Source organism: Mustela erminea, chromosome 5 (assembly GCF_009829155.1).
Source record: "Mustela erminea isolate mMusErm1 chromosome 5, mMusErm1.Pri, whole genome shotgun sequence".
Lineage (NCBI taxonomy): Eukaryota > Metazoa > Chordata > Mammalia > Carnivora > Mustelidae > Mustela > Mustela erminea.
Window position 1 is genome coordinate 4,548,126 of NC_045618.1, and position 12,952 is coordinate 4,561,077.

Consider the following 12,952-nt stretch of genomic DNA (forward strand, 5'->3'; position numbering starts at 1 on the left):
AAGATTTTATTTATTCATTTGAGAGAGAGACAGAGAGAACACAAGCAGGGGAAGGGGCAGAGGGAGAAGAAGAAGCAGACTCCCCACTGAGTTGGGAGTCTGACGTGGGACTTGATCCCAGGACCTTGAGATCATGAGATCTGAGCCACCCAGGGGCCCCTGCAACATGTCTTGTACTTGCAGTACATCTCAGTCTGAACTAGCCTCCTTCCTAATTGTCGGTGTCCTCTGGGGCTAGTGGTCTTTGTGTCAGTCAACACAGGTTTAGAGAAAACCATACTTAACATTTTAACATTAAAGTATTTTCTCTCTCTATTTTTCCTTCTATCTTTCTTCCTTTTAAAACATGTTCAGGTGGGAAGGGCTGGATTTTGAGGGGAGTGGGAGAAAACTCTCAGATGCTGAGAATCTCTCATGTGAAATTTTATTGATTATTTTTTAAAGATTTTATTTATTTATTTGGCACAGAGAGAGAAAGGCAGGCAGAGGGAGAAGCAGGCTTCCCACTGAGCGGGGAGCCCGATGAGGGCCTCAATCCCAGGACCCTGGGATCATGACCTGAGCCAAAGGCCGTGCTTAACTGACTGAGCCACCCAGGTGTCCATCTAGTATGAAATTTTAAACGATTCAAGTATTGCTCTCCTCATCAGTTTCTTTCCTTTCCTTGAGAGATGCTGCTGCTGCTGCTGCTGCTTTTTTTCCTCTTCCTCTTCTTCTTCTCTTCTTTTTTAAGCCCCACGATGCACAGAAATCCCTGGGAAGATAATGTGACACAGGTGGGTGCCCACTACCGAGCATTAATTCCTCACTCATTCATTCATTCATTCATTCATTCATGTTTGCTCGTAACAGCAATTACTGCTCTTCACCTACCTGTGGGGACAGAGTCTGAGGTTAGTCTTCCAGGCATAGTCCCTGGCTTGTGAAACCTACGATTTGGCAGAAAAGTCAGAGAAATAGTCACCATAAAATGTAGTCAGTGTTAGGAAAGGGAAGTCTGAGCTGCTGAGCGGCCACCTGGGGGAATCGTGGAATCCATCTCTGGAGATGAGATTAGAGAGGAGACGGCTGTAGGGATGGAGGAAGGAAGGCAGATTGAAGGAAGAACAGCTGAGCAAAAGGAGAAGGGAGAGCTGGAAAATGCTAGAAGGAGACGGAGCAGCTGTAAGGAAGGCCCAGAAGCCTTTTGTGGCGCTGAATGGGGTTCCCCATGACTGGGGCCTCCGCAGGGACTGGGAATGCCGGTTTCAGGCATCATTCTCTGGGCGGCCCTGTGAGTGGTGTGAGGTGGGAGGCAGGATGTTGACAAATTGGGAATAGGCAGGCCCAAGACAGGAAGTACTCCACCCTGAAAACACTCCTTGAACCGAGGCAGCTCGGTTCAAGTTCACTAGTTACACACTCAGATACGTTCGTGAGCTGCTCTCGTGTTCTTTCTCACTCTCCTTTTTTTTTTTTTTAGATTCCAGTATGGTTAACATACAGTGTGATGTTAGATTCAGGCGTGCAGTACAGTGATTCCCCACTTCCCTACGTCACCCGCACTCATCAGGATAGCGCCCTCTTGAGCCCTTCCCCTATTGCTCCCAACCCCCCACCCACCTCCCCTCTGGGAGCCACTAGTTCTCTAGAGTGAAGGGTCTGTGTTTTGGAGAGCTGTTCTCTGTAGAAGCAAGATTCTCTCCTATAGTGATTATTCTCTTTTCCGATTATCTCAGGCCTTGAAGCCTTTGTTTTGATTCAGAAAATTGGACACGACTGAAGTTCCATGTAATCAAGGTCATATAAAAGTACATATAAAATACAGGAGTGGGATTAATGAGCGGGTGTTGACTCTGCCCAGGGGAGGTCTGCGGAGGCTTCCCACGGCGGATGACACTTCAGCAGGGTCTGGAAGAAGAAGTAGGATTTTCAGGTCTCCAGATGGAAGGAGGTTCTGATGATAAGAATGATCATTATTTATTAAGTGTCAGGCAGGCACTGTTCTCATGGTTTACATTCTGAGCTCACTTTAGTTTCCATAAAATCCCCTAGATCCCACAATCCTTATTTACAGGAAAAGAGGTACAGAGAGGTAAATTAAAGTGACTTGTCGGGATGCCTGGGGAGCTCCATAGGTTAAGCGTGGGTCTTCTGCTCAGGTCATGATCCCGGGGTCCTGGGATGGAGCCCTGCATCGTGCTCTTTGCTCAGTGGGGAGTCTGCTTCTCCCTCTGCCTGCTGCTCCCCCTGCTTGTTCTCGCTCTCTGACAAATAAATAAATAAAATATTTTTTAAAAATAAAGTGACTTGTCTAGAATCACAGTTTGGAAGGGGTAGAATGGTCTGGCTGCAGAGCTCGCTTCATTAACCCCTCTGCCATATCTTGGGGCTGCAAATGTTTGCAGATGCCGGCATGGCAGGAGGAGGGATTAGCATCGAATGTCAGATCAGACTGATGAAGGAGGGAGTGGCCAAATCATGCAGCGTTTCTGCTCCAGCACCTTGAAGACAGGCTCCGTAGCAGCCTTTAGGTAAATGTTCTTTTATTACTTGAGTGCATATATAAATGATTGCTAATGATTGTATTTTTGAATGTGGTTACATTACGAGAACATTATATTCAATCCAGATTTACACAAACCACATTTCCAGTGGTGATTCAGTGCCTCAACAGATTCCCAAAGGGTCCTTGAAACCATTGGGTTGATGTAGGCAGGCCAGATCTGAGGACCCAGAAGGGTCCCGCAGGACCAGCCAAGAGGGTCTCTGGCTATGTGCAGGATAGAAATCAAACACAAGCCAGGAGGAAGGAAGAACAGAATTTACCGAATAGAGTAAGGGACAAAGTGTAACAGATAAAGTGCCTGGCTGAGTCAGGAAAAGAGAGGGAGCCTCTTCGGTGCTTGGGTTCAGGAGGTAGTATTGGAAAGCGGTTCAGGGTACGCGTTCCTTCAGGAATCCAGGGTAGGGTCTGATCGAAGGCAAGTTTCAGGTGAACAACATGTGTTATTTCATAACACGTGGAGGGTAAGAGGTGTCAATGCCGGCATCAGATGGGGTTTGTTCAAACCTAACGTCCTGGAACATTTGGGATCCAGTACTTTTTAGATGTGATCAGGCGTTTGGGGGCTGAGGACCAAACTCAGAAAACGATTAACTTTCTTGCATCCCCCCTTTGGAGTGGGAACATAGTTTCTTTGGTTTATTCAGATGCAAAGTGAAATATAGAACATGAATAAATGGGGCCTCGCAGAAAAACAGCAGAGACAGAGCCTTTCTAAAAATGGAGTCCCTTCAGTGTCCCTATTATTAACTACAGAAGGCAAAAGCTCCAAAGACAATGCATCAGTGAGGGAGGAGGTAGAAGCCCTAGTTAGAGGAGAGAGGCTAAGGTTGTCCCCACACTTGGCCCTTCCCCTGCAGGACCTCCACACTGACAACAGCCCATCTCCTCTCTAAGAACCTATAGAACGAACAGTATGGTCCCTTTCTTTTTTGAGCCAAGGCAGAATGTCCAAACAGGAAAACTGGTGTCTCCCCACCCCCACTGCATAGACACACATACCAACTCAGAAGGCTGCCTCTGCAGCTGTCCAGGATTTCTTAAGGGAACTCCCCCAAAAACATCCCAGGAAGACTTGAGTGGCTCTGGTAACCTCTCTGCACAGAAGAAACTTTTAATTTGGGGGAATGAGATTTCTTCTTAACACCCTATGTGACACAGAGCTGCTGCATCTTTTAAAAGCCAGGCTCTCTAAAAAAAAAAAAAAAAGATAAATGAAATAAAATAAAATAAAATAAAAGCCAGGCTCCTGATGTCCATAGCTATTGGGTTGGTAGGCAGAGAGTCTCATTTCTTTAGCCCCTGACCTGACCCAAAGGGGGCTGGGATGAATGTGTCCTCCCAGCAAACCCACATAGGTCCTTCTGGGAAGTGACCCCAGGGAAGAATGAAGCTCTCAGGGTGGCCTGTGCACTGGTTTGCCTTGATATTCCTGGACCACTTCCCTTCCTGGCAGGGTTGTACGAGAACCTTCTCTTTCTACCCACCACTTCCTTCATGGGGAAGGTCAAGGAGAAAATGGTAAGATCACGGTTTTTTCAGTAGTTGTTTTTTGTTTTTTATTTTTAAATGGAGTCAACTTTGCCTTTGCTGGTAGACATGTTTTATTTGTACCAAAGTGATTGACCAGGGCTCAGCTCTAATGACAGATTGACTTTCTGAGCATTTGGACATCAGTTTGAACCCACTTCTTGTTCTTAATAATTATTAACATCCATTGTCCACTTGCCATTCGTCATCCGACGCTCCATGAACATCTGCTGTCTTATTTAATGTTCAAATGATGAAAATGATCTTCTAGTCCCACTTTACACCTAGAAAACTGAGGATAAAAGAAGAGTTAACCTAGGAGCGCCTGGGTGGCTCAGTGGGTTAAGCATCCAACTCTTGATTTTGTCTCAAGTCATGATCTCAGGGATGTGAGATCGAGCCCCACAAAGGGCTCCACACTCAGCACAGAGTCTGTTTGAGATTCTCTCTCCCTCTGACCTCTTCCCATACTCTCTCTCTCTCAGATAAATAAACAAACAAACAAATAAAAAAATAAAATGTTTTTTCAAATATGACAATTTTTTTTAAAGATGAGTTATCCTGGGACAACTGGCTGGCTCAGTCAGAAAAACATACCACTCGTGACCTTGGGGTTGTGAACTTGAGCCCCACACTGGGTATAGGGATTACTTAAATAAATAAAAATAAACTTTAAAAAAAGAGCATTAACTCATGACCCAAAATCACGCAGCTAGTGACGGTTATGTGATTTAAAACCAGGTAGCTGGGGCGCCTGGGTGGCTCAGTGGGTTAAAGCCTCTGCCTTCAGCTCAGGTCATGATCCCAGAGTCCTGGGATCCGAGCCCCACATCGGGCTCTCTGCTCAGCAGGGAGTCTGCTTCCTCCTCTCTCTCTCTCTCTGCCTGCCTCTGCCTACTTGTGACCTCTGTCTGTCAAATAAATAAATAAAATCTTAAAATAAAATAAAATAAAACAGGTAGGTCTGACTTAACCTCTATAAGAAGATGCTTCCTTGGGCACCTGGGCTCAAGTGTTAAGTGGCTGCCTTCAGCTCAGGTCATGATCCCAGAACCCTGGGATTGAGCCCGGCATCAGGCTCCTGCTTGGCAGGAAGCCTGCTTCTTCCTCTCCCATCCCTACCCACGCTTGTTTTTCCTCTCTTGCTTTGTCTCTCTCTGTCAAATAAATAAATAAATAAAATCTTAAAGAAGAAGAAGAAGAAGCAGCTTTCTTCAGGCAGACCAGCAGGCTATCTATGAAAGAAAATACCAGACATGTCATTGTGATGGATGGGGTCTAAAAGACTTATATGTTGGGAAGACTGGCAGCCCAGTGAGCAAAGAAAATAGCATGGCAGAGTCCCACATTTGGAAAATGTAATGCCTTAAGCTTTATATCTTTGTCTAGTCTGGAATCAACTGTCCTAAATATCTGAATTATTTTCCCAAGACACACTCTTTCCACTCTAACAATGGCAGGGAACCTTCATTAAGCCTTTCCAGATCCACCCAGTTTATATTAATCTCTCTGGGTCCTAGTCCTTCCTACCAGATTCTTTTCATCCCAATTATTTCTTGCTCAATCTGTCTGTTCTTCAAGACTGTAAGCTCCCGGGAAGGAAGCACCCCACACTTCACCCCATTTCTAGTTTGTGCTGGACAGTATGCTTCCTCTTTTACACTGCTAGACTGGCCCAACTCTAGCCCAGGATCCCTTGAAAATCTCCTTTGAGATACAGATGAGAGTGTCCTTTGATGGTACTTGCAAAATTCTGCCTCCTCTCTTGACTTTCTATAGAATGTATAGGCTGAGAGTTACCCCTTAACTTGTTTACTTTCATAAAGAGAGCTTTTATTTTCATCTGTATTTTTGAAACATTTTATTTGTTTAGAGAGGAGGGTGGAGGGAGCAGCAGAGAGAGAGGGGGAAGCAGGCTCCCCACTGAGCAGGGAGCCCGATGGCGGGGCTCGATCCCAGGACTCCGGGATCACGACCTGAGCCAAAGGCAGACGCTTAACTGACTGAGCCACCCAGGTGCCCCTGTTTTATTTCATTTTATTTTTTTCTGCTGCACATGATATTGAAAATTCTTCAAGGACTAGGGCTATGTCTTCTGCTATTTACTTCAAAAAATCCTCCTTCAGCCTTGAGCACACACAGCACACATACCATCCCCAGTAATCTGAATGAAGATAACCTTAACCTTAGAGTTTGGTTTGATCCACCTGTCTCTGGTTGGACTGAGTCTCCCAGGCTTTAACATCTCCATTCATTCATTTGACAATTTTTGCCGAGTGTTTATTTCATGTAATATTCTGAGGGTAAAAAATAAGAAGGCTCTTGCTCCCAGGAAACTCACAGTCTGGTGAGAGCAACAAACACATAATTAGATGGTGAGTTTGCAGAAGTAGAGTGGAGGCTTCCCAGAGGACATAAGGCATGAGCTTAATTTGAAAGGCAAGGAGGAATAAAAGGTGTTGGGGCGAGATGAAGAACTTTCCAGGCAGTGGAAGCAACTTCCACTTAAGTGAGAACAGGCAGCATTTAGGGAACTATATACTCTCAAACAGGAGGAGAGTAAGACCAGCATGAGCGGTAGGCAGGAGCCAGAACACAAAATGCCTTTTGTAGCACGCCAAGGAATTTGGCCATATCCTGAAAGTCAGGAAGATCTACTGAAAGGTTTTATGTAAGGAAGTAGCATCATCACATTGATGGTTTGTATAAATCACTCTGGTTGCAATGCAGAGAAGAGATTGGAGTGAGGCAAGATGTGGGAACAAGACTACAGGCTGAAAGACTGGTTGGGAATTCATTGCAACAATCAGGATAAGTAGCATGAACCAAGGTAGTGACAGTGGGGTTGGAGAAAGCAGATGAATAAGAGAGACATTAAGAAAGTAGAATAACAAGCCTGGTGACTAATTGGATTTGACAAGTGAGTAAGAAGGAAGAATCAAGGATGACAACTACTTTTGTGATTGGGTGGTGTCTTTTTTTTTTTTTTTAATTTTATTTGTTAGAGACAGAGAGAGCATGAGCCGAGCGGGGAGGGAAGTGTGTGCGAGGGCAGAGGCAGAGGGAGAAGCAGACTCCCCACTGAGCCGGGAGCCTAATGCGGGGCTCGATCCCAGGACCCTGAGATCATGACCTGAGCCGAAGGCAGAGGCTTAACTGACTGAGCCACCTAGGTGCCCCCCGAGGTGGTGCCTTTTATAGAGATTTGAAACATAAGAGAAAGAACAGTTCTTCAGTGGGGAGTAATGAGGATGGGGATCTGTGACATTTGGGGCACAGGGAGCTTGAGGTGTCTGTTGGACATCCAAGTGGAGATGTCCAGAAGCAGTTGATATAAAAGTCGACATCCAGGAGGAGGTCAGAGCTATAGATATTGGAGACGTGAATGCATAGAGAAGGTAGCTGAATTTGGGAGGACAGAGAAAAATCACCCAGAAGCACTGCAGAGTGAGAAGTGGTGCAGGGTTCCTCCATAAGTAGTAAGCTAAAGAGTCCATGTTGGAGATTGAGAACAACAAGCCAGAGAGGTAGGAGACAATGGACCTGAAACTGAAAGGGGACCCAATGGACCTAACGGGATTTAAAGAGGCTATTTTATGGCTTTCAGCCATGTGTTGGGAGCAGAAACCAGCATTCAGTGAGCTAAAGAAGGATATAGATGATGAATGGGTAGGCCTGTCTGTTGAAATTTACCGAGCTGTATACACACACTATTTACACATTTTACTGTTTGTGTATTATGCCACCATAAAACACTCAGCATATAAATTTTGTAAGATCTATTTGAACATGATCAGATGCTAGGAAAAGAGAAAGTTAATGGGAAGAAATTGCGGGAATGAGAGAATGGTTTTGAGTAGGTGGAAGAGGGTAGCTTCACACAGGAGTAGCGATGCCTCTTTCACTGATGGAGGGAGAGAAAAGGAGAAAGCAATGTTTATGGGAGCAGATAAGTTGGGTAGGGAGTAAGTTAGAAAGTTTAGTTTCTCTGTAATATTTTCTTTTCACCATGAAACTGGACTCCATATGTGATGGTTTTAAAAATATGCCTACACATTCTTTGATAAACGCCTTCCTTCAAAATGTAGAACTTCATTCCCTCCCTTTGAGTCTGTACTGAACTCATTTCTAATGAACAAAATGTGGAAGAAATAATGATATGTCATTTCAGAGATTAGGCTCAAAAAAACACTGCAGGGGCTCCTGAGTGGCTCAGTGGATTAAAGCTTCTGCCTTCTGCTCAGGTCAAGATCCCGGGGTCCTGGGGTCAAGCCCCGCATCGGGCTCCCTGCTCTGCTGGGAGCCTGCTTCCTCCTCCTCTCTCTCTCTCTCTCTCTGCCTACCTCTCTGACTACTTGTAATCTCTGTCTATTATTTATTTCAAATAAATAAATAAAATCTTTTTTTTTTTTTTTTTTTTTTTTTTTTTTTTTTAAAGATTTTATTTATTTATTTGACAGAGAGAAATCACAAGTAGATGGAGAGGCAGGCAGAGAGAGAGAGAGAGGGAAGCAGGCTCCCTGCTGAGCAGAGAGCCCGATGCGGGCCTCGATCCCAGGACCCTGAGATCATGACCTGAGCCGAAGGCAGCGGCTTAACCCACTGAGCCACCCAGGCGCCCTAAATAAATAAAATCTTAAAAAAAAAAAAAAAAAAAAACCAGCAAATTTTGTCTTCGTGGAGTCACCAACCATCCTGCTTTTCCTGGGATTGAAGGGTTCTCTGAGAGGCAGAAATTTCAGTGCAAAAACAGGATGCATTGGTAATCTTATTCTTGACCTGGTTCTTACTCTCTTGGATAATTTACTTTGATGGAAGCTAGCTACCATGTTGTAAGTTGCCCTAAACAGAGGCCCAGATGGCATGAAACTGAGGGAGACATGGAGTCTCCCTCAACAGCCAACAAGGAACTGAGGCTTCTATCCAGTAATCCAAGAATAACTGAGACCCACCAACAGCCCCATGAGTGGAGCTTGGAAGCACGTCCTTCAGTTAAGTCTTCAGATGAGACTGCAGCCCCTCTGGACAGCTTGACTATAATGTCATGGACAACTTGGAGCTCAAGCCACCCAGCTGTGATGGTCCCAAATTTCTGACCCATAGACATTGTGAGATAAAGTTTGTTGTGTTAATTCGCTAAGTTTGGGGGTGATTTCTTATGCAGAAATAGGCAACTAAGTCATCAGATCAATGAAAATGAGGGGAATGTGCTGAGATAGGTTTCCAGGGCCTCGCATGTTTGGATGACTTTCTCCAGCATCCCCAGACAACTCCAGATGATGTGCTCATCTACTTTATATGCCATTGATATTATGCAATGTCCAACAGCATCTTTCTTCCCCCAACATCATCTTTTGATAAAGGACTTTTGCCAAAAGCTTATTTACCTTTCTTACTCTGCATGTTTATCATTAATGTTATGACTGACTTTAAAAGCTTCTTGGCAAGAATATACCTGTCACTGTTTTGGCCCTGAAAAGTGCAACTTTAAAGGATGCCTTTATAGTTTTGACCACTTTTCTTATCTTTGGGGGTAAGTGTTATCAGTGTCTTATTAAGATGCATTATTTTGTGGGCTTCTCCTCCTCTAGAAAGTTGGTTTTGATTATAGATTGGCCACTGAGCTTTTCTTAAAAATGGCACTAAGACTTCATTGGCTTTATGCCACTATTTGGTCAGTTTCATAACCTAAGGTACTGGGAACCAGGGGAAAATAGATTACCATTTTAATAAAACATATGTCCTAGAGGCTCATCGTATTTCTTAATAGCCCTTTTCTTTTTCAGAAGCTCATCATAATTCATCACACTTGTGGATTGCCCGGCCCCAGCATAGTCAGTCATACTATATCGTTATTTACACTAGATTCCTGGTCATTGTTTCACTTATAACTCCCCCCGCCAAGTTTAAAAGCTTTCAGCATCCTGATTTAATTAACTTTCCACTAACTAATTGAATTACTGATCTATTTTTGCAAATTTAAAATAAAATGCAACACAATGAAATTTCACATTGAACACGTAAACAATGCATATTGTGAAACAATCCATTAGTTTAGATTAACTACGCCCTAATATTTGAACATTAGCTGAGACAAACTACAGAGCCAACACAACCTAAACCTGAAGAGCAAAACGACGGGGGCATCTAGGTCGCTTAGTTGGTTAAGCATCTGCCTTTGGCTGGGGTCATGATCCCGGGGTCCTGGGATCAAGTCCCGCATCAGGCTTCTTGCTCAGCAGAGAGTCTGCTTCTCCTTCTCCCTCTGCCCCTGCCCCTACCCCCAGCTTGGGCTCTCTCTCTTGCTCCCTCTCAAATAAATAAATAAAAATCTTTGAAAAAGAAAAACTTCTTTATTTTTAAGATTGAATAATATTCTGTTGTGTGTTTATATCACATTTTGCTTATTCCTTCCTTCCTTTCTTTCTTCCTTCATGGACACTTGCGTTGCTTCCACTTTTGGGGTATTTAAGTAATGCTGCTATGAACATGGGTGTGCAAATATCTATTCAAGACCCTGCTTTTTTTTTTTTTTAATTATTTAAGTAACGTTTACACCCAATGCAGGGGCTCGAACTCATGACCCTGAGATCAAAACTTGCCTGCTCTTCCAACTGAGCCAGCCAAGGACCCCTAAATCCCTGCTTTCAGTTCTTTTAGGTATGTACCCAGAAGTGGAATGGCTGGATTGTCTGTTCTTATTTTAACTTTTATGATTAGAATGTACTCATGTATTATTTGTTTAATTTAAAACATACAGAGAAACAAAAAAGAAGTAACTCTCAGAAAGTGGGTTATAGACGTGTAAGATTTCAGATGTGCAGCAGTACCTTAATGTGGCCCTAAATACGAACTGTGCAAATCCAACACACGACGTCTTAGGCATGCTCAGGTTTCCTCAGTGACAAAAGAACACCTACAGACCCAACTAGTTACAGGCAAAGTTGGAAAATCAAACTGGATTTTCCAAACACATTTCCCAGTTTCCTGCCCCTATACCTTTATTTCTACAGTTCCTTCCACTGGGTATATCCTTTTCACCTGCCAACTTGACCCACATAACAAATCAATTTTACCCATATATCAGAAGTTCTTTCCCTTCTGAGGTCCCTTTGAACATCCCCAACTACACTGACTCCTGGTACATCTGAAGCCCCCAGAACTTTGTGCTTCTCTTCCGGATCTTTTCTTCACAATATGAAGACTGACCGAGGCTCATACCCATTTAGATGGCTATAGAGCCTTATCTTTAGATTTGAATTCAACATTAACAAGCATAGGCCAAGCACTCTATTAGCCAGAATTTAGTTTAGACTCCATATTCAACATTTGTTAACAAATACTTATTAAGTATTTGCTATGAATTTGGCCCTGTTATGAGAGCCAGGGATAAAGGGGTGGACCAGGTCCCTGCCCGCATGGAATCTATTTTCTTCCACAGGCCTTCCTAATTTGGGGAAATCAGGAATTCATCTTTCAACTTACTCAGTATGGGGTGCCTACAGGCAGCAGTTGGAGATCATCACATACACATACATATGCACATTTTAAATTCAACAAATATTTATTGGGTACCTAATATGTGCCAGGTTGTATGTTTGCCACTGGGAATTTAACAGTGAACAAGATGTCAAATTTTTTTTCTTTCTTATAACAGCTTTACTGTGACATAATTCATACACCAGGGGCGCCTGGGTGGCTCAGTCCGTTAAGCATCTGCCTTTGGCTCAGGTCATGAACCAGGGCCCTGGGATGGAGTCCCACATCAGTCTGCTTCTCCCTTTCAGTCTCCCTTTGCGTTTCCCCTCCCTCGAATAAATAAAATCTTTAAAAAAAAAAAAAAAGCAAGCAAGCAAGCAAGCGCTGTAACCAGTAGCAGTCACTCCCCATTTCTCTCAACCCTCCCAGCCCTAGGCAACCACTTCATTCTATCTCTATCAATTTGACTATTCTAGACATTTTATGTAATTGGAATCATACAGTATGTGACTTTTATAACTGACTTTTTTTCACTAAGCCTAATGTTATCAAGGTTCAATCCATGTTGCTGTATTTCTTTTTATTGACAATATTGCATTGTATGGCTATACCACATTCTGCTTATCCATTCATGAGTGAAAGCACATCTGGGTTATTTGTACGTTTTGGTTTATGAATAATGCTGTCATGAATATTCATGTACTAGTTTTTGCTTGGACATATGTTTTCAATTCTCTTAGATATATACTAGCAGTGGAGCTGCTAGTAAATTTGATTAAAAACTCCATATTTAACCTTTTGAGGAACTACCAGTCCATTTTCCAAAATGGCTGTTTCAGTTCACATTCCCACCTGCAGCCTAGGAGGCTTCCCTCCTCCCACAAATTTATCATCTATCATTTTCATTACAGCCATCCTCCAAAATATTTAATTTTTTTATTCCAAGATAATTTTCGAAGTAAAGAATTTGCAAAGAGCGTGCAAAAAGTCCCAGTAGATCCTTCACCCTAATGTGAGATTAGTATTTTGAAAAAGATAGAAAAATACAGGTAAGAGACCAGCTTCGGTCCTTCTCGTCCGCCGCGTATATTAGCAGCCTGAGAGTCAAGGGCAGCGAGAGGAGGGTCCCATCCAGGTGCCCAAGGTAGCAAAAGCAGGAGGCAGAGTTCAAGGAGAGGGCAGGTCCTCTGAGCGAGGTCACGTTCGGGGGAGCGAGGGACTTCCTGACACCCCGCACCTCGGCGGTCGCATCACACCGTAGCCTTCTTCGGTTGTTCCCTCCTCCCCCAGCAGCCTCCTAACTCCCCGGAGGTTCAGGCAGTGCTTCGAAAGGCGCTCCTAGCCTCCACCTTGCCCCGTAAAGCGGCTAATGAAGCCACCTCAGCGGCCACTTCCCGC

At 43.8% G+C, this 12,952-nt stretch overlaps 1 long non-coding RNA gene across 1 annotated transcript; it reads right to left on the reverse strand.

Annotated features, from left to right (window-relative positions):
* Nucleotides 1–706: 706 nt before the first annotated feature.
* On the reverse strand, nucleotides 707–1,281 carry LOC116589889. Its single transcript, XR_004285430.1, has 2 exons — nucleotides 874–1,281; nucleotides 707–754 (listed from the first exon to the last, which is right to left on the reverse strand). It is a non-coding gene; the product is annotated as an uncharacterized LOC116589889 (long non-coding RNA).
* Between the last annotated feature and the right edge of the window lie 11,671 nt (nucleotides 1,282–12,952).